Here is a 21,989-nt window from a genome sequence, read left to right on the forward strand (position 1 = left end):
GAGCGCCTGAAGAATTATGGACAGAGGTTTGTGCCATTGTATATGAGGCAGTGATTGAGACCATCCCCAAGAAAAATAAATGCAAAAAGGCAAAATGGTTGTCTGAGGAGGGCTTATAATTAGCTGAGAAAAGAAGAAAGGAAAAGGAGAAGGCAAAAAGGAAAGTTATACCCATCTGAAAGCAGAGTTCCAAAGAAAAGCAAGTAGAGATAAGAAAGCTGCCCTCAGTGATCAATGCAAAGAAATAGAGGAAAACAATAGAATGGGAAAGACTGGAGATCTCTTCAAGAAAATTAAAGTTACCAACAGAACATTTCTTTCAAAGATGGGCACAGTAAAGGACAGAAATGGTATGGACCTAGCAGAAGTAGAAGTTATTTTTAAAAGGTGGCAAGAATACACAGATAAACTACACACAAAAAGGTATTCATGACCCAGATAGCCACGATGGAAGGTGGACAGTGAAGCTCATTTATTCCATTGAATTTAAAATATATCATTGTTCTTAAAACACATTTTTCAGTGCAACTAATCATAATGTGGCATTTAGTGTGCTCAGTGGAAGTAAAGAACCATAACTGGATTTTATTTTTAAAAATAATTTGACCATTTTCTGAGACTTGAAGATTGGGTTAAAAGTTAGTTTAGTTAAGAAAGGGTAGAAATAAAAGTGCCCCTGCAGTGAGAGGAGTGTAAAGGCCTGAAGATGAGAAACTGGGAGAAGTTCAGGATGTTAGGAGTGAATAGTGCTAATTGGGTGTGGGAGGAATTGGGGGTAGGTGATGCTGAGTTGTAAGACTGATCAGGTGAAGGAGGGGCCAGGTGATACATGGTTTTGAAAGACTTTCATTACCAAAGCTCAGGGAAACTATTGACATCTTTTAAGTATGAGCTGCTGCATGATAAGATTTATTTTTTTAATATATTTTTTAAAAGTCTCATAGTATCATGCAAAATGCATTGGATGAACTCTGTTTAGATGAATGCCATAGCAATATGGACAATAGAAAACAGGGATATAGACTAAGGCAATACTAGTCAGGTTGCCGAGAAATGAAGACAATAAAAGGTATTTTAGATATTGACTCATGGTGACTTATTAATGTATGTGCTCTGAGACAAGGGAAAGTGATGAGTGGAAAATAACTCAGCATTCAGTCCAGAGTAGTAAAGTGCTATTGGTGGTCATTCACTGAATGAAGAATCGTAAGAGGAAGAGAAGCTCATTTTGAAAGAGGGACAGTTTTAATTTTGGACCTTCTGGTTTTGAAGTGTCTTGAGACATCCAGATGGAAATGTACATGAGGCAATTAGATGTACGGGTGAAAAGAGTGATCTGGGCTAAAGATAGAAATATGGGCACCTGCAGTATACAGATAATATTGAAGCCTATGAGAATAGAAGAGACTGTTCATGGAGAAAATAGAGAGAATGCAGAATAAGAGCAAAGGATCTAAGTTTCACAGGAAACTATTTAAATAGCAGACAAAGAAAGAGTTAGTTGTGAAGAAGACTGATAGGAAAGTCCAAAGAGAAAGAAGAAAACAAGGAGAGTAAATAGATGAGGGCATTAGAAAGAAATACTTTATGTAAACCTGGTCATCGACAGCTACCAATTATCTGAATCCTAGGATGTGCTAGATACTGTTTATGCCAACTATATGAATTATTTTATTTAATCATCATAGTATTCTAGACTATATTATTATTAACTCTTTGGTATAGAGGAAAGTAAACCAGAGTAATTAATCCAAAGTCACAAATGTAGGGGATCATGGGACAAAATTTGATTCTGGAGCCAGAGCTCTTACTATGTTTTACAAAACTTAAGAATTTGGGATAGACCTAGGTGTTCAAAAATCAACATAATCATATAATCAATTAAAGGCTTTATTAATGTGAGCAAATATTTGTGATATAATTTTAATTAAAAATCATGCTACAAAAGGTTTTATAAAATAAGAGTTCCCATTTAGATATATCTGAATGAAATGACCAAAATAGCTTAGAATAAGAGTGGTACTTGGGGCTTGCAAAATGAGTAACACTAATATTCCTAAGAAGCTGTCTTCAGTCGGTGTGAATGATTCTTAAGTGTACCACTTTATAATTCTTAAATTTTCTAAAACAGATATTTTTGATTTTTATAATTAAAAAATTAAATGCAATTTTTAAATGCCCACCTAATGAAGCTCTGGAGATAGTTAAATGAGGTGTTATGCATGGAGTGTATTCCAAGGTTTTGTGCACTTGTTAGATGTTGACTCCATTGACGTTGCTGATTCCACAGCACACTGCCATATTATGGACTTTAAAAATGCATAAAAGTATCTCAAGGAAATGTTTGGAAGCAGAACATAGAGCAGTTACATATTGTCATATGCCAACAATACTTTAAAAAATTCTCAGAAAATTTAATCAAGACATTAGAATAAAATATATATGTTAAATAAATATGCTTTCTTACTCTGAACCCATGTATCTTGTCATTCTGGAAACAGATGCAAATTAGAAAGCTTAAAAATATTGAATAAAATATTTCATTTTCTTTCATACTTGATAGATGAAATATTGATGTTATTTAATCTGGACTTGATTGTAGTAACCTTCCACAACGTGGGTACCAACTTATGGCCCCAATATTTATTTCAGGTGGAGAAGGTTAGGGTTATGGTCAATATTACTGTCATTACTTTTTAAGTGGCTGAGACAACCATTCTTCCTGAACAACCCGTTATGAAGGCCAAGCATGCGTGAATAAAGTTTAGTGCCATAATCAAATAAAACTTACACTGAAGGTTATCTCACATGAATTTAATGATATGCATAATTATTATTCTACTGCATGATGATTAGGCATGAATGTAAGCAGCTCGTGTAAATGATGGTAATTTGTATGAGTTTAGCAGAGCCAAACCCAGCACAAGCAGAATGAGTCTAACAAAATAGAGGGTACTCTCGGAGAGGGATAGGGGGGGATCTGTGATCATCAGTAGAGTCTCAAAATGAGCTCCTCTTGCTGCTGCTGCTGCTGCTGCTAAGTCGCTTCAGTCGTGTCCGACTCTGTGCAACCCCATAGATGGCAGCCCACCAGGCTCCGCTGTCCCTGGGATTCTCCAGGCAAGAACACTGGAGTGGGTTGCCATTGCCTTCTCCAATGCATGAAAGTGAAAAGTGAAAGGGAAGTCGCTCAGTCGTGCCCGACTCTTTGCAACCCCATGGACTGCAGCCTTCCAGGCTCCTCCGTCTATGGGATTTTCCAGGCAAGAGTACTGGAGTGGGGTGCCATTGCCTTCTCCGAGCTCCTCTTAGAGGAAGGAAAGTAGACAGAGAAGGATTGAGGAAGAAAAAGTGAAAGTGTGGAAGAGGAGAAAATTGTTGTTACTGGTTGTTATGGGTGGAATTGTGTCCTGCTAGTAAGATATATGGAGAAGGCAATGGCACCCCACTCCAGTACTCTTGCCTGGAAAATCCCAGGGACAGAGGAGCCTGGTGGGCTGCGGTCCATGGGGTCGCTAAGAGTTGGACACGACTGAGCGACTTCCCTTTCACTTTTCACTTTCATGCATTGGAGAAGGCAATGGCAACCCACTCCAGTGTTCTTGCCTGGAGAATCCTAGGGATGGGGGAGCCTGGTGGGCTGCCGTCTATGGGGTCACACAGAGTCGGACACGACTGAAGCAACTTAGCAGCAGCAGCAGCAGCAGCAAGATATATATGTGTGCTCATTCAGTCAGGTCTGACTCTGCGACTCCATGGGCTGTAGCCCACCAGGCTCTTCTGTCCATGGAATTTTCCAAGCAAGAATACTGGAGTGGGTTGCCATTTCCTTCTCCAGGGGATCTTCTTGACCCAGGGAATGAGCATGTTTGTCTTGTATTGCCTGCATTGGCAGGCAGTTGTTTTTTATTTTTTTACCACTCGTGCCACCTGGGAAACCTATATACATAAGATATATTGAAGTCCTAATTCCTAGTACCTCTGAATGTGACCTTATTTGGAAATAAGCTATTATAAATGCATTTAGTTAAAATAAAGCCATACTGGCCAAATCAACTCCTAATCCCACCTCAGCAGTGTCCTTATAGGAAGACAATCATGTAGAGACAGTGACAAAGGAAGAACGCCATGTGAAGGTAGAGGTGCAAAGTAGGATTATGCTGCCACAGCCAAGGGATGCCTAGGGCAAAAGCGAGACTAGTCAAGGAAGGATCTTTTCATACATCCTTAGGGTCTGGCCCTGCCAACACCTTGATTTTGAAATTCTAGCTTCCAGAACTGAGAAGATCAGTTTCTGTTTTTCTAAGCCACTCCGTGTGAGGTGCTTGATTACAATAGCACTCGGAAGCTAATTCACTAGTTTTGCAAGTTCCATCTCCAACTCTGATTCAGGGGCAAATTTGGGTGTTTGATACAGGAACATGTATCAGTTGAGGGTTTTCGGCTAGTCTAGTATTTCTTTAGTGAAGGAAACATTACTGAACAAGATAAACACAGTCTCTTTTCTGCAGGAGCTCACTGTCTATGACTTTGTTCCTGTTTCCATGGTTCTTCATACTGTACTGAAACTGTTGTCAAATTATGTTGGAACAATTTGTTGCCATGTCTGTCTCCCCAATAAAATAGTGAAATATTAAGGACAGGAGCATAATAAGTGATAAAAAATGAATTCTTAGGGAATGAAAAAAAGAGAAGAATGAATGAATTTCTTTTGGGGATAAAAGAAAACTGACATTGTTTAAAGATGAAATGGATAATAGATAGGGGTGTGTGTGTGTGTGTGTGTGTATGCATACATTTTATTATTTTTAATATAAAAATGTTTTATTTATTTAAATATAAGAACATCTTGATATCTCTGAATATTAAAAATAGGACTTGTGAAACACCTTTAGAGGCATATACTATTGTGCTGCTGTTTCTGTCTTGCTATAAGTTACCAAAATATTTTCCCCCTTTGGTAATGTTGTAGATTTTGTTGTATTCAAATATTATTGTAATTTATAAGTTGTTTATTTTCATGTAAAATTTATAATACCTTTTAACTTTTTATGACTCATTTCATTTTATGAATCCTAAAAAAAAAACAAATATTTTTAAAAGAAGAATAATTCATGTCATAAGCCTGATAGTTTAAAAGTTCTGTGTGAAGGTATGTGGAGATGATACTTTAGGTAGCTCATAAAGGCTTTACCAACAGGCTTTCCAGGTGGCTCAGCAGTAATGGATTCAATGCAGGAGACACAGGTTCTTCAGTTGAATATGGGTTCAATCCCTTGGTCAGGAAGATCCCCTGGAGGAGGAAATGCAACTCACTCCAGTATTCTTGCCTAGAGAATCCCATGGCAGATGAGCTTAGCAGGCTATTGTCCATAGGGTTGTAAAGAGTCAGACATGACTGAAGTGACTTAGTACAGGGCACGCAACTTTTCTCTATCCTCAAGTCAAAAGAACGTTCTCTGGGAATTGTGCTGCCCCCTGGTGATGCACAAAGTAATAGAATAGAACCTTTAAATGAGTTTGAAGTGAAGTGAAGTTGCTCAGTCGTGTCCGACTCTCTGCGACTCCGTGGACTGTAGCCTACCAGGCTCCACTGTCCCTGGGATTCTCCAGGCAGGAATACTGGAGTGGGTTGCCATTTCCTTCTCAAGGAGATCTTCCCAACCCAGGGATTGAACCTGGGTCTCCTGTATTGCAGGCCAGACGCTTTACCATCTGAGCCACCAGGGAAGTCTCTTTAAATGAGTTTAGTACTATATATTTTTCATTAATAGAAGGAAATTCGAATACCAAGTCTACAAAAAAAAGATGTAATTGAAAACAAGAAGAAGAAAGACAGACTGAGTAGATTTAAAATGCCATCTTCTAACTATTGCAAGTGTGAAGAGACTTTATGCCACTACTTTAGGGAGTCAGTTTTTCCGATTTAGGGTTACTGGTGAGCTTCAAACGGATGAAAGCAAAACCAAACTTCACAACATTTTTCAAACTAATATAATTTTTAGTGGATCCAGTTTGTTTCTGAGAAGTTTTCTACCCTGAAGGAGATTTTCAATACATAATCCAGTATGTATTATTTCAGTCTGCTTGAGAAGGTTCTTCTTTTGTTTCTTAGAAGTTAACAAAGAGATTTTTGGAGTTGTATGCTATCATAATTAGAAACTAGTTTGTAGATTCTTCACTTTTTTTTAAAATCTCTGAACTTCATTCTTTGAGTTTTATCCATTGTGCTTTAGGAATAATAATTCTCATTTGATGCCCCATGGTTGAAGGCCTCTTAAAGGCTCCCTGGATGATTTTAAATGTAGAATTTTACAACTGGCAGTGACCTTAAAGATCATCTTGTCTAACTTTTAAATGATGCCAGATTATCTAATTTCACATATTGTATTATGGAAAAATCCAATTATTTCACAATTATACTAGTGTTTTAAAACTGTGCAAACAACCGCAGGGCATTTTTGTATCAACTAATTTTTTCCCCCAGATATACCCTCCCTTTTTGCTCTTCCTTTATCAGTTTCATTCTCTTTTAACCATTATCTACTGGATTAGAGATCCTCTGGTTTTGAGGAAGAATTGGGTTGGAGAAGGGAATTCCTGCAAGGTTCTGTGGCTGCATTTCTGAATCCGTTTGAGAATGGAAACCTGGGGGAAGAAAACAGACTTCACTGCACACACAGAATTGGTGTTTGTGCAATGTTAATTAAAAAACATTAAATAGAGTGAATGCTTGCAGTAGATAGGGACCTCTCTACAAAAAGCCCCCTAGTTGTTCAGAGGTAAATAATGCAGGGGATACTTGAGAAGTCGAAGTGTTGTTGGTGTTCCTATGTAATTTCACAGCTTCTGAGCCAACACAGCGCTTTATTCAAGTTAAAGTCCCTGGGCAACACTTGGCCCTCAAGTGTGCTGACTTTTAAAAAGAAGAAGTAATAGTACATATTTTCAAATGAAGAATAATTACTTAGCTAAGAATTAGTTTTTTGTACTTAATACCATATGCTTCTTGAGTTCTCTTGTCAAACATTTTTGGCACTCATGTGTTACTCTTTATTTAATTCGAGGTTGAAACAGGGTGTAACAGAAGGCAGGGAATCAAATAAAAAACAGCAAAGCATTTTCCAGTCCCTGACTGTTCAGGATAACAGACATGGGAAGTATTAATGTCATTAAGAAGCCCAGTCTAAAAATATAACTGGCATTAGAATGAATAATTATTTGTTTACCTCAGCTGAATTTTTAGGCTGGAAGATGGAGATATCAACCAGAGCTAAGACAAGCAATAATATCAAGATGCCAGGATGGCGTGAAGCAGAATGGAATTGTAGCTCTCCATCAGAGTTCCTTTATAAGGACCTGACCCCCTAATGGGGACACAATAGAAAGCACATGTGGGCTGTGCCCCTTTCTCCCTTGGGGACCCAGGGGCTATAGACTGACAGCAAGTTCACTGGGCCTGAGCTAGGGTGGAGTCACGTTCTTCCAGAGTTTCCAGAGCAATATGCTAAAGTGGAGCCAGACTACTACAGGGGGCGATTTCAAAGGATGAGAGAGACAGAGTAAGGTAATCAGAAGCCCGAGCTCTGAATCAGGCTGGCAAAGTGAAGCAATAAGAAAATATGAATTAGAAAGTACCAGAAAAAGAGTTTCAATGGCTTTTTCTTATTGTGTGCTGGCTTCATGGCTCAAGGCTAGCTGAGCAGAGCTGTTTGTACACTGGCTCTTGAGTCTCAGGTCTCAGCTGAATTAGGTAGCAAGTTGAGAAAGAGTAAATTTATTGGGTAAATCTAAAGTTAACTGGTCTGGAGCAAATTTTTGGTTTCATCACAGAAAGCCTTCATAGAAATGTGTAGAGAAACCTTAATTTACAAACAACAGTCATTTATAAACAAGTCTTTTCTCCTTATCTATAGCCCTTGTAAGGGTAAGGTAATTCTCAAATGGCATGTGAAATACTTTTGATACTGGAAGAAAGTTAATTTTATACTAGAGAAACCTGAAATTTAAAACAACTGGTACCAAAATACCATTCATTGAGGAAAAGGATGGTATAATCATGAGGTAAAAAGAGACTTTAATAGTAGATGAATGAATAGTACTTAGGCAGTCATTTGTCTAGCTATGTCTGGAAAATAAAAATACCATTTAAACTTTGTGAGTCAGAGGACAGTGGCCTGAGAAAACCTTCTTGTAAAACTCTCTCTAGTGTCTGGTATTCAAAATAGACATTTTTTTCTTGCTAATATTACAACTTTTAAACTTACATGGATAATAGAAATATATATGTATATATATACATATATATATGTATATACTTGTATTTTTATAGAAGCACTCAAAGTTTTGACATATGCTTACAAAAACAAATACCTTTAAATTTATAGAAGGCTGCTGAATAAGCATGCAATTAAAATAGAGTATTTTTTAATTTCACAAAAGTAGTGTGTGAATGTGACATAGTAACTTAAACAATTCAAGATAAATACTTAGACTCAATCAAAAAATTTAGTATTTTGGATTTAAGACATATGAAGTCCAGTGTCTTTCTCTATATTATTTTGCATTATTATCTGCTCTGCATGGGTCACAATAAGTTAGTCTAGGTTTAAATCTACAAATCTTTGTAGAGTACTTAATTCTTGCTGTGTGATGTACCCAACTTGTTATGTGATTGCACTTGTTGTGTAATCACAACAAGTGATTGTGTAATCACAACTTGTTGTGTAATCACACTTGTTGTGTGATTACCCAATTTGGTCTCCCTAACTGAAAATAATAGAATATAGGATCTCAAGTCTGTATAAGCCAGCTCATCATCTAGGGAAGAATTAAGGTATACATGTCGGAAAACAAGATTAAAATAGCCAAATAAATAAAAATAGAATAAATCTTTGAATACAAACTTTAGGGGAATGTAAACTGAATGAATGACTCAGACCTTTTCTGAAAGAAAGAAATTCTCTAGTCAAGTGTTGGAAATAGTGATAGATATGAATTTTGTCTGAATCGGCAGGATCCACGATGAGGTGAAAGGAATGAATTAAAAAAATAGAATTAAAAAAAAAAGCGTGAATGAGTTGAATGATGGATGGCAATCAAGAATCTTTTAACAACTATGGAAAATTATTTTAAAAGATAACTTTGGACTAGGTTGAATAGATGTTGTAATAGGGTCTCAATTTGTGGAAAATTTTGAAAACTGAGCAGGTGACTAGGGTTTGATTCAACAGGTAATAAAGAATTAGTAACATTTAACATAGCCTCCAAAGAAGAAAGTCACCTTTGTACAAATGGCACTAAAGTATAATATTTGAGAATATATGTACAAAGTAAAAAACCCACAATTAAAAAAAAAATTAATTGACATGCATCCAACAAAATGTTCTAAGTGAGATCCTCAAATAAATCATAGTTGCAGTGGTTATCAAATCTGTTTTCTTCCCTTATCTATTTCTCGCTAATGTTTCTACATCTAATTAACTTCTATTTGAACAAAGTGCAGAGAAGAAAACAGGCTTATAACAGAGTCAGCTGAAGACCTTGTTTTTCACTCTCAGTTTTTCCATGGGTATAGAAAACTTAATCAATTTGTACTTAACTCATTATCTTCCATTTTTTCTTTGTGAGTCACACATAACACCAAGTTTAATATACCTAGTATTTGGAAAAATTTGTCAATTCATTTCTAATTCAAAAAATTTCTGCATGTCCCTCAGAAGTTCCCTTAGTCCAGGATGTTCAATACTTGAATTCCTGGCAATTGTTCTAATAGTTATGGCTCTTATAACCATTTCTCAAAGAATTTAGGACTAAGAAAGTTGATATGAATAAAACTGACTTGTAATTTATACAATACTTTGTAAGTTATTAACTATAATAATGACTTTAATAATAATTTAATATTTTAATTAACTGATATTAAACCATAATATAATTGTTAGCTGCAACTGCAGATATACATATATTTAAGCAAACATCTCTGAAGTTGGAATTTGCAAAACAGTTGAATTAAGAGATGATTGATTATATCCATTACAAAGATTATTTTTACAAAATGATCTTAAATGATTCCTTTAAAAGACAAGTTTTAGTAGTACATTAAAATGTGATAAATATATAATTCAATTAAAACATTTTAAAGATTATCATGTACTATTGGTTAGTTTCTGTAGAGACGAGTGCTTTAGTTAAACAGATTCTTTTGAAAAAGCAAATTTTAAAAGATTTTCTTTTCAAGAAGCTACATTTAGCTTCATTTACCTAGAAATTGAAAAAAAAAAATTAAGATACTGCTCAGGATCTACTTTCCAGTCATATAATCAGCTAGTGCTATTTGGCCCATGTTCTTAAGCACCAATGCCAAGTTTCATGCTTTAGTTTTTCTACTGGCCACAGAATATTAATCTTGGGAATCTTCTCCATAAAGCTGGACAGTTTCATGAAGCCTTCTGTGTAACATAAGACACTGTATGATTTGCACATAGCCTGTGAATGGAGAGTCCTATTCCATTTCTGCTCCTGAGTAGCTGTTTGATCTTTGTTCAGCACATTAACTTATCTGCCTCTGTTTTCTCATCTATATCTATAAATTGGACTTGACGATATCTAAAGATAACTATGGTTCTAACATGCTGGTCATCAAAAATAATTTGTAGGCTATCTGTAAGATGGGAATTCTAGGCAAATTCTAACACTCCACAGTCACATATCCATTCGTCCAATCATTAAGTGTTTATTGGGTGCATACCTTGGTTCAAATACTTGTAAATGCAATAAGTATAGCAGTGAACAAAATGAGAGTCCTTTCCCTCATAAAACTTACATTCTGAATAAAGATATTACATGACGGATGATGATAAGTGATAAAAAGTATATTGATTTAGAACAGTGCTAGTCCGAGTGCTGTACACAGACCAGTGCCGGTCTGTTGTTATACCACAAGCTAAATTAATAAGTTGATAACGAGTATTTAGAACGTTTCATAGGAATGCTCAGAGACAAGTAAGATAGCCATAATCAGATCTTAGTGAGAAAGTGAAACATTGTGAGAGATGATATCAAAAAAGTAGTAGGGGTTCAAATTGCATCAGAATAAGGACATTTCTTCAGACTGACATGAGGAACTATTGGAGGTATTTGAACACAGGAGACAGGTGATCTGATTTAAGGGTTAGACGTATAAAAATATTTTCTATCTGATATACAATAGGTAACCTAGTCTATTGTCCTTGATCCAAGGAGACAGGCAGGAGCATCCCTTGGAAGCTTATTGCAGCATTCAGATAGAGAAGTGTGATGACTTGAAGGTAAAGGCAGTCAGTCCACTGGGATGATAAAATGGCATGTGGAGCCCGCAGACACTCTGCACGTAGAGCTGAGAGAGAGAGTGTGTGTGTGTGTGACTTCGTTAGGGGTTTAAGACAAGAAAGAGGTCAGCTGACTAGATTTTGACCCCAGTAACTGGGTGAAAGGTGAACCATTTATTGAGCTATGAAAACTGGGAGATGAAAGGAGTTGGAAGGTAGAGTGTGTGATGCCTTCTAAAACCCTCTTCTAGTTAAAAGAAAACAAAATATTTAATATTAAAAGTTAAAGTGCAAGATTAGACTTTCTGCATGTACTTACTTAAGGCCCATTTGTAAATCTAAAATCATTATTCTTAGAAATGTAGCTGTGTTTGAATCTATTGTTTTTGTCCAATATCCACTGTGAGATAGAAAAATGAAAAGGAACTGAATAACAAAGGGAGTGAAATTTATTCAGTTATAAAGCTGATTTATACTTGCTAAAATTATACTGCTCTAAAATTCCTTTATGGCATAAAATGCTAGTGACTATTACCTATAGTACCCACCATGGATTCTAATATAAAGTGTAACTGGTATGGAGCTTCTCAGGTCATTCAACAGTAAGGAATCTACCTGCATGTAGGAGCCTCAGGAGACACAGTTTCGATCCCTGAGTCAGGAAGATCCCTTGGAGAAGGGAATGGTAACCCACTCCAATATTCTTGCCTGGGAAATTACATGGACAGAGACGTGGTGGGCAACAGTCCACGGGATAGCAAAGAATGAGACAAGATTGAGCCACTAACCACTAGTAATAATATAACTCTGTAGTTCTAAATTTATAGAAGATAACATGTTCTCGGCATATAAACTTTTCAGTTTGTTTATGCACATTTTTGCTTGATTATAATATACTAATGCTAAATCCAAATGATTTGAAACAAATATTTGTAGACATCAACTAACTAGTAATGTGCTTTTGAATGATAATTACTTATGGGATTGAAACTGATTTTGATTCCTAGCTTTTCCACTAGTTAATTTTGTGGTTATATTATTTAAATTTCTGGGTTTTAGTTTCCTCTTCTGTGAAAATAGAGATAATGATGTAGTAGTGTTGATGATAATCGGTGCTTGTATGTGGAGGAAATGATAATGTGTATATAGAGCAGTTAAAATAATTTCTGATACTTCTAATATGTGGATAGAGCTATGAATTGTAGTAATATTATATTAATAATTTCATAGTAATATAATTTTAAATAAGACTAAAGGAGATAATATATCAGAAGTAATATTATACAATTATGTATAATATCAAATAATAAGAAAGCATATATAGAGATTGAATATATATGCATGTTAATACATATAATGTCTATGAATGCATATGTAGATAGAGCTATATACACATACATCCATATGCACAACATTACACAGACACACATACAACATATGGTTGGTTTGCCACTGGGCTTTATAGATTGCTAGGTAATTTTTATGTTTTACAATTTTTACTGGAGTATAGTTGATTTATAGGGCTTTCCTGATAGCTCAGTTGGTAAAGAATCCAATGTTGTGTTGGTTTCCACTGTATAGCAAAGTGGATCAGTTATACTTTACATATATCCACTCTTTTTTAAGATCTTATTCTCATATAGGTCATTGTAGAGTAATGAGCAGAGTTCCTTGTGCTATATAATAGGTTCTTTTTATGTATCTATTTTGTATCTAGTAATGTGTATATTGGAATAGGCAATGGCACCCCACTCCAGTACTCTTGTCTGGGAAATCCCATGGATGGAGGAGCCTGGTAGGCTACAGTCCATGGGGTCGCGAAGAGTCAGACACGACTGAGCGACTTCCCTTTCACTTTTCATTTTCATGCACTGGAGAAGGAAATGGCAACCCACTCCGGTGTTCTTGCCTGGAGAATCCCAGGGACGGGAGCCCGTTGAGCTGCCGTCTGTGGGGCCGCACAGAGTCGGACGCGGCTGACGTGACTTAGCAGCAGTGTGTGTATATCAACCCCAATCTCCCAGTTTGTTACTCCCCTACTTCCCTCCTTGGTAACCACAAGTCTTCTGCATCTGTAACAGTATTTCTGTTTTGCAAATAGGTTCATTTGTACCATTTTTTAGATTTCACATATAAGTAATATCATATAATATTTGTCCTTCTCAGTCTGACTTAACTTCACTCAGTATGGCAGTCTCTAGGTCCATGCATGTCATTGCAAGTGGAATTATTTGTTCTTTATTTTATGGCTGAGTGATATTCCATTGTACATTTGCACCATGCCTTCTTTAGCCATTCCTCCATCAATAGATATTTAGGTTCCTTCCATATCCCAGCTGTTGTGAATGGTTCTGAATGAAAATTGAGGTGCATTGATCTTTTTGAATCATGGTTTTCTCCAGATATACTCCTGGGAGTGGGATTGCTGAATCATACCGTAGCTCTACTTTTAGTTTTTAATGTAACTCTTATATTCTATCTTTAGAATAATATATTTTTATACTTTTCTTTCAGATGATTTTAAAATACAGTTTCTCAATAGTTTATACTAAAAACCAAAATGAGTGTAATCTTACAAAACATGCTAATGTTTAAAAGATTCCAAGATTATCAAATGTATTAATAGTAATTGGAATTAATATACACATTCCTATGAAAGAAATGGCAAAGTATAGAGTGAATATCTTACCTTTTTTAAGATCATATATATTAAAATTATACACATATCTTAAAATTATATATATGTGTATATATATATACACACATACTCAGAATTCAGAAATTACAGATAGACCAATAAGGAAAATGAATGTCATCTGGAAATCTTCCAATCAGAAAGAAAACATTTCATCATATCCTTTTATTTCCTTCTTATTGAATATTTTTACACACATAAACATATAGATGCACCCATCATTTCTTAAAAAAGTATATTTGAAAAATAATTTTATTAAGAAATTTTGTTCTTTTTTTGAAATCACAATGGTGAAAATTGTACAATTATATGAGACTTGTCCCTCAAAAATGTAATGTATTTTAAAATAAAATTCCATAGTTATTATTTGATTTGCATTGTCTTCTTTACAAAGTCTAATCAGGTGGCAAATTAATTTTAGATCTGAATTTGCAAAGAATGTAACAAAGAGTTGATTGTATTTTATCCTGTCAGAAAGTGTCAGTAGAAATCTGAACTCCATAATAAAAGATACTTGTTGTATAACTTATCCTAAAATACATATTATTTTTGTGTCAGGAACTGGTAATTATGTTCAGAAAAGGCATGCAAATTGGTCAAATTTGTGCTGGGCTGTTAAAGGATTAAAAATAGTAGTATCGTTTCAGTTCCACCTGTATCTCTAAGTAAACAGTAAGTAATTTAAATTTTTAAAATTTATCTCCTAGATAATATTTTATACGTATTAACCTTGCCGGAAACAAATATAAAAACCAAAGCAAGATATTTGTATCTGGCAAGGTTTTTTAAGATACAAATATAAATGCTTTTGTTTTTATAATATGAGGAAATTATGTTATTTGAAAGTGAAGAGTAAAAGTGAAAGTCTCTCAGTCCTGTCTGACTCTTTGGGACTCCATGACTATACAGTCTATGGAATTCTTTTTTTAAAAAATAAATTTATTTATTTTAATTGGAGGTTAATTACTTTACATTATTGTATTGGTTTTGCCATACATCAACATGTATCCGCCTCAGGTATACACATGGAATTCTTATAGGCCAGAATAGAGCGGGTAGCCTTTCCCTTCTCTGGTTTCCCTTGTGGCTCAGAAGGTAAAGAGCCTGCCTGCAATGCAGGAGACCCAGGTTTGATCCTTGGGTGGGGAAGATCCCCTGGAGAAGAAAATGGCAACCCATTCCAGTTCTCCTTCCTGGAAAATCCCATGGATGGAGGAGCCTGGCAGGCTACAGTCCATGGGGTCTCAAAGAGTCGGACACGACTGAGTGACTTTACTTTCACTTTCTCCAGGGGATCTTCCCAACCCAGGGATCGAATCCAGGTCTCCCACATTGCAGGCAGATTCTTTAACAGCTGAGCCACAAGGGAAGCCCAAGAATACTGGAGTAGGTAGCTTTTCCCTTCTCCAGAAGATCTTCCTGACCTAGGAATCAAACCAGGGTGTCCTGCATTGCAGGTGGATTCTTTACCAATTGAGCTATCAGGAAAGCCCCTATGTTATATTAATGGGCTCTCAAAGATTCATGCTAATCTAAAATGACAATGCAAGTATCATATGATTTTAAACCTTTAATTAAAGCCTTTTTTCTTATCACTAGCATCATTTTATATTACCAAAGGAAATCATAGGTTATTCTTTACAGTTAAAATTGAACCTGATGCTCTGGAACGCCTATGGTGTACTGTGGAATGTGTTGTTCTTATTACCTGTATCACCTAATTGTCTTAGGTAAAGTAAACTAAGGAACATATAACACATTTTGGCATTTATCTATTTTTTAATCATTGCCTAAACACTTTTGACAAAACCACAGCAAGGAAAAAAGTTCAAATATATATTACCATTATGTAGTGAATGCCATATCCTCATATATATTTTAAAATATTTTTCTTAAATGTAAAAGTTCTAAGGTCATGTTCAATAATAATAAAAAAGTTGTTAAGCATCAACTTGGTTTTTAGATGCTATACTGAATGATGCATATTCCATCAAAGTTGAACTTTTGCACTCAGTTTCTTATTTTAGGTTTTGTAAGTGCTGCTTTATTTTAATAAAGCCTCCAAGTAAGACATCAGATCTTAAAAAATTTTTATTTTCCAACTTCATTGAAATTAGCATGTAATGTTGGATAAGTTTAAGGTGTACAACCTATGAATTTGATATATTTATATAATACAAAATGATTGCCATTATAGTGTTAACTAGCCCCAACATCACATCACATAATAATTTCTTTTTTTGTGGTGAGAACATTGAAGGTCTGCTCTCTTAGGAACTATCAAGTATGTAATAGAGTATTGTTAAATATAATCATCATGCTGTACGATAGATTCCCAGAATTTATTCATTTTATAACTGGAGATTTGTATCATGTTATCAACATCTCCCTATTTCTCTCATCTCTGAGACTGTGGTAACCAAGATTCTACTCTATGTTTCAGAATATAATATGGAAATATCTCAAAAAATTAAAAATAGAACTACCATATGATCCAACAATCCCACTTTGGGATATATATCCAAAGGAAATGAGAACCGGATCTCAAAGGATGTCAGATCTTTAAATCCAAAGATTAAGGAATCTTTCACTTTTTCACATCTATGTAGTGTTTGATGCCCTGTTAACTAACCTATGAGACCATGGAATGAGTAGGGAAGTTGCTAGTAATATTGGCAGTGCAATGTTTTGGTAATATCTCAAAACTATGGTAAAGAAAAAATCTGAAATAAATAAAATGAAGGAAAAAAACTAAAAACACACATGTTCAGTCACGGGTAAGGACCTAGAGAGAGATAGGCAGAAAACTGCTGACTGAATAAAATATTTATAAGGTATGATGTTTCTTCAGATGTAGATGCTACTGAATATATTAGTAACATCATTTACTACTGTGACCAAGAAAGACTACCCAGAAAATTGAGCTCCCAACAAGTGAGGTCCACCTTTTATAATATATAATGGCAATTTTTTTTTTCTGCTTTATATTTCATTGTGGATAAGATGAATTTGTCTTTGTGAATTTTGATCATTGACATTGAATCAAAGTTAGTTAAAAAATAAATAAGCAGCTTGCATTTGCTTGCATTCTAAGAAAAACTATAGAGGATTTTTATTAGAATATATACTATTGTAAATTTGAGGCACCAATCTTATCTATTTTTCCTTTCACACTTAGTCTAAAGCCCCATATATTGTGGTTGTCCATTAGCGTTTATTGCATAAATGAAAGAACAAATGAGTGAATGACATATATTTCCCCAGTGATGGATATCTCCCTACCAAACAACTAGCTGTAATTAGCATATTATAAAAATAACACACATTGTTCATCTGAATCTCTTTTAAAAGGATCAAACTACTGCTATAGAATGCCATTTCTAGAATAACAGGCATTAGCTTATGAGAAAACAGTGTAAAATTAATTATGATATATTTTATTATATAGTCTAATCAATGGGAGAAGGCAATGGCACCCCGCTCCAGTACTCTTGCCTGGAGAATCCCATGGATGGAGGAGCCTGGAAGGCTGCGGTTCATGGGGTCACGAAGAGTCGGACACAACTGAGCGACTTCACTTTCACTTTTTACTTTCATGCATTGGAGAAGGAAATGGCAACCCACTCCATTGTTCTTGCCTAGAGAATCCCAGGGACAGGGGAGCCTGGTGGGCTGCCGTCTATGGGGTCACACAGAGTCAGACATGACTGAAGTGACTTAGCAGCAGGAGCAGCAGTCTAATCAATATTGATAGCTTATGGTCAACAATGTCGGATTCATGATCTCCAAAGAAGATTTAGCTTAGAGATCGGGGACCAGGCTTGATCACTCAGAGCTTTTGTATGGCAGAAGTTTTATTACAGTGAAAAAGGACACAGAAAGTTTGTGACATAGACATCAGAAGGGGGACAAAGAGTGCCCCACTTGCTAGTTTTATCAAGGCCTTATATACTTTTACCAGACCCACTCCCACAACATACATCTTAAATCAACAAGATTAGAACTAAAAATAGAAACCTCTTACCAGACCTGCTCTCACAACATAAGCCTTAAGATAACAAAATAAGTCAGAATCTAGCTTCTTGTTAAGGAGAAACATGTCCTTGAGCAAGATAAGTTGTTCTTAAATAATCATTAGTACAGAGCTTAAAGAAAAACATACCCTTGAGCAAGATGAGTTGTTTTGTTTTGTAATCATTAGCTCTGGGCTCAAAGAAAGATGGGGCTTCCCTGGTGGCTCAGATGGTAAAGAGTCTGCCTGCAATGCAGGAGACCTGGGTTCGATCCCTGGGTTGGGAAGATCCTCTGGAGAAGGGCATGGTGACCCTCTCCAGTATTCTTGCCTAGAGAATCCCCATGGACAGAGGAGCCTGGCAGGCTGCAGCCCCTGGGGTTGCAAAGAGTTGGACAGGACTGAGCGACTAAGCATGTAAAGAAAATTAGTGTTAAAGACTTTTGTCCTAACAACTCAGAGTTTAAGAAAAAGCATCTTATGTGACTAAAAAATGCAATGTAGAAAAAAAGTTTGTCCCTTTCTCCTCCTTGAGAGCCCAGGACCCCTTTCTCCTACTTGAGGGCTCTGGACTTCTTATCAACCTACCTAAAAATTAACTCTCTCAGTATCAGATGGTTGCTTTTCTGTCATCCAAGACAGTTACGGTACTAAGAAATGGTTTCCAAAATTTCCAGCACTTTGTTAGAAGGTGATTTCAGATTTGGCTTTGAGTGAAGTTAGTCTGAAGATATCTTAAAGGATCCTTAGTTATCTTCTCTGTCACTTCCTCTCATTCCAAAGCTAACACTGGCACACTTTTCTTTTGATTTGAAGGGATTGTTAACTTTTTTAGGCACAATTTAATCTTGAATGAGCAAGTTTGGATGGATGACCAAGGAGAGTAGAGTTGACCAAGACTTCTGTTTGCTCTTATAGTAGGCTCGACCCTGAAAAGAGGCACAGGGAGCAGGGACAGATGGGAATAATAAGTAGCCAATATGCTGGTAGCCAAGCCATGTGCTCTGCCATGGAGTTTCTTCCACCCAGAAAAGGGGCATCTTAGTGCATTTGCCTGAAGTCACTAATTGCCCTAGAACAACCTTAGGCTGAAGAATGCTTTAAGGGAAGGGTGCCCTTAAAAAGGAGCACGTGGATCACAGGAGTACCATGTTTTACTCTTGCTATTTCTCAGTTTTGCCCTTTCCTGATATTGGTTGACTGAATGTGATTAGAAAATACTTCTTGCATGTCATTAGTCAAGTAAACTTTTGCTGATGCTAAGAATAAGAAAGAATGCTTCACTCTGCAACCTTTACAAATAGAAAGGGCAAAGTCCATTTATTAATGTATTTCTTTATCAGTGCTTAAAATATCAGCCTGATAGGTGACCAAAGCATCATATTAGGAACATATAGTCTAATTCCTTTTTAAAGATACTTCTAAGTGGGAAAAAAAAATTATTCCACAGACTGCCACTTTAATTACAGTGAATGGCAAAGGTCTGACAGTTAAAAGCCATTACGAACAGACTGGTTTTTATTACATACAAAGGGGTAGTTGAAAGCATGATAATCTAGGGAAGAAAGATGGTTACTAATATTTACATACTTAGCTCCCACTGGCATTTTACCAGGTTGGAGGTTTGCACTGTCCCTCTTAATCTGTGTGAATGTATCTAGATTCACAGCAAGACCTCAAGGAGAACCAGATGAGGGGGCAGATGGCAGATGACTAATTTGGCAAGTCTTGATGAGTGGAAATTGTTTGCTTTAATTGCTTGTCAAGTCCAGTACCTACATTAAAGTTAAGGACTTAGCACTTATACAGAAAATGAAATACTACAAAGTAAATAAGAAAGATTCTTTGGGTGGGGGACAGGAATGGGGTGTGAAAAATGATAAAAAGTGCAAGAGGGAATTAAACAAGATAGTGGTAAGGGGAACATTATTTCATCTAAGAACAGATGACAGAATGTAATTTGTAAATCTGTAGTCTTTTTATTATGTTTTTAAGCTTTCAACATAGGAATTTTATAAGATATAATTTAAGAAATAATATAACAAAATATGTAAAGGCAGGAAAACAATTAAGAACAGGAACTAAAATTTATATCCAAGCAGTTACAAGTCAGTTTTTGATTATCTATATAATACATTTAAAGTAATTTTAAATAATTTTAATCTTACTAAGCTTATCTTTGAAATACTAAATAAAAACTACAATTATATTTTATTATATTGGAAGACTAGTTTGGTGTAGACCACTCACAAAACATATCATTAATGAACAGGAGATAATCATGTGCAATATTTATATATATATTATTGTTTAGAGTCTTTGTTGATCAGTTTATTTCCCTTTGTAATATAATTTAGCTGTTTAAGCATCTTTGGGGGGCATTTAGAGACTATTGTAAGTAAATAATAGAAGTAAAATACAGATCAATTAAATTTACTTGGAGCGGCACATAGCAGTATGTGTAGTCAGTGGACTTGCCTTTCATCAGCCTGTTATATAGAATGCCTATGTCTTCTCTAGTTACAACTCTATTAATGAAGGCCTGTGATGCCAAATTCCCTTTTCATTTGGCCAAGAATCATTTTTGAAAGTGATTTAGTTAATTTCAGCAGATTTCCTGTTATGTCACTTTGGAAGTCAGTAACAGTGGCTGAAGGTAAACAACCTTCATATACAACCACTATACGGTCCCTTATTTTTTTTTTAACGGATACTGATTTTTAGATTGATAATATTTAATTTATAGTTTTATGTAATGTAAATTATAAAACAAGCATCCTATTTGATGATACTTTTTAATACTTTTAGAATTAATTAGATAGAGAACAAATTTTTCTGAAGTATAAACCCACTTCTGTTATCACTTTGTGCGTGATGACATCTGGTACAAATATTTTTAAATCATTGATTGTTTTTGTTGTTTAGCCACTAGTTCATGTTTGAGTCTTTTGCAACCCCATGGACTGTGGCCCACCAGTCTCCTCTGTCCATGGGATTTCTGAGGCAAAAATACTGAAGTGGGTTGCTATATACTTCTCCAGGGGATCTTCCCAACTCAGGGATTGAACCCACATCTTTTGCACTGACAAGCAGATTCTTTACCACTGAGCCACCAGGGATAGGTAATTTTTAATATGAAAATAGTGGTCCAAATAAAAGCAATGAATCTAGAACTGTAATAATGGAATAATGCATGATTCCTAAGAGTGGTTCATCCTGGGAATATAAGAATGGTTCAATATTTGGAACTAATTAATAATTTTTAAATTAATGCAAATGTAATTAACATTAATTAATAGCAAAAATATAGAAATATTCAACATTCAAATCTGAAATAAAAACCTTGTAAAGCCAGATGCTGGAATATATAATGTAATAAAACATATATGGAACCAAGGAAAGCATTTCTGTAAAGATTAGAACAAAGATAAAAATGACTACTATGCCCATTAATTGAAAATAGAATATTCTTGTAGTTCTAGACAGTACCAACCAAGAAAACAAGATACAATAACACTGAAGACCAAGTAAGTCAAGAACCTCATTTAAGAAAACTAGAAATTACAAGGTGTTAGCAATTAGCTAAGTTTTGAGGGAAAAAAAAAGTCAAAGTCATCAAGAGTTTTAAAAATATGTAGTAATAATAATAATAAACAACTCAAAAACATTACTAAAATTATTCAAAGAGACAAAAGCATAAAATACCTAAGAACAAATATAATAAGAATGTTTTATAATTTACATAAAGGGGCATATTTAACTCTGTTAAACATAAAAGATAACTTGAGTGTGTGTGTGTGTTTTGTATACATACAATAAAATTGACTTATTTCAGTGTACTTATTGCTCTGCATTTTAGCTTATATATAGATCTTTGTAATCATCACCATGGTCAGTATGCAGAAAAATTCTGCAACTCCTAAATTCCCTTCATGATCTTTCCATCAAACCCTCACTCTCAGATCCCCATCCT

General features: G+C 35.3%; 1 protein-coding gene across 1 annotated transcript in view; it reads left to right on the plus strand.

The window, feature by feature from the left end:
• LOC120854102 (receptor tyrosine-protein kinase erbB-4) overlaps positions 1-21,989 on the plus strand; it is a 1,232,614-nt gene that overhangs the window by 451,339 nt on the left and 759,286 nt on the right. The gene's annotated exons all lie outside the window — the stretch shown is intronic.

This window comes from Oryx dammah, unplaced genomic scaffold, assembly GCF_014754425.2.
Source record: "Oryx dammah isolate SB20612 unplaced genomic scaffold, SCBI_Odam_1.1 HiC_scaffold_27, whole genome shotgun sequence".
NCBI lineage: Eukaryota > Metazoa > Chordata > Mammalia > Artiodactyla > Bovidae > Oryx > Oryx dammah.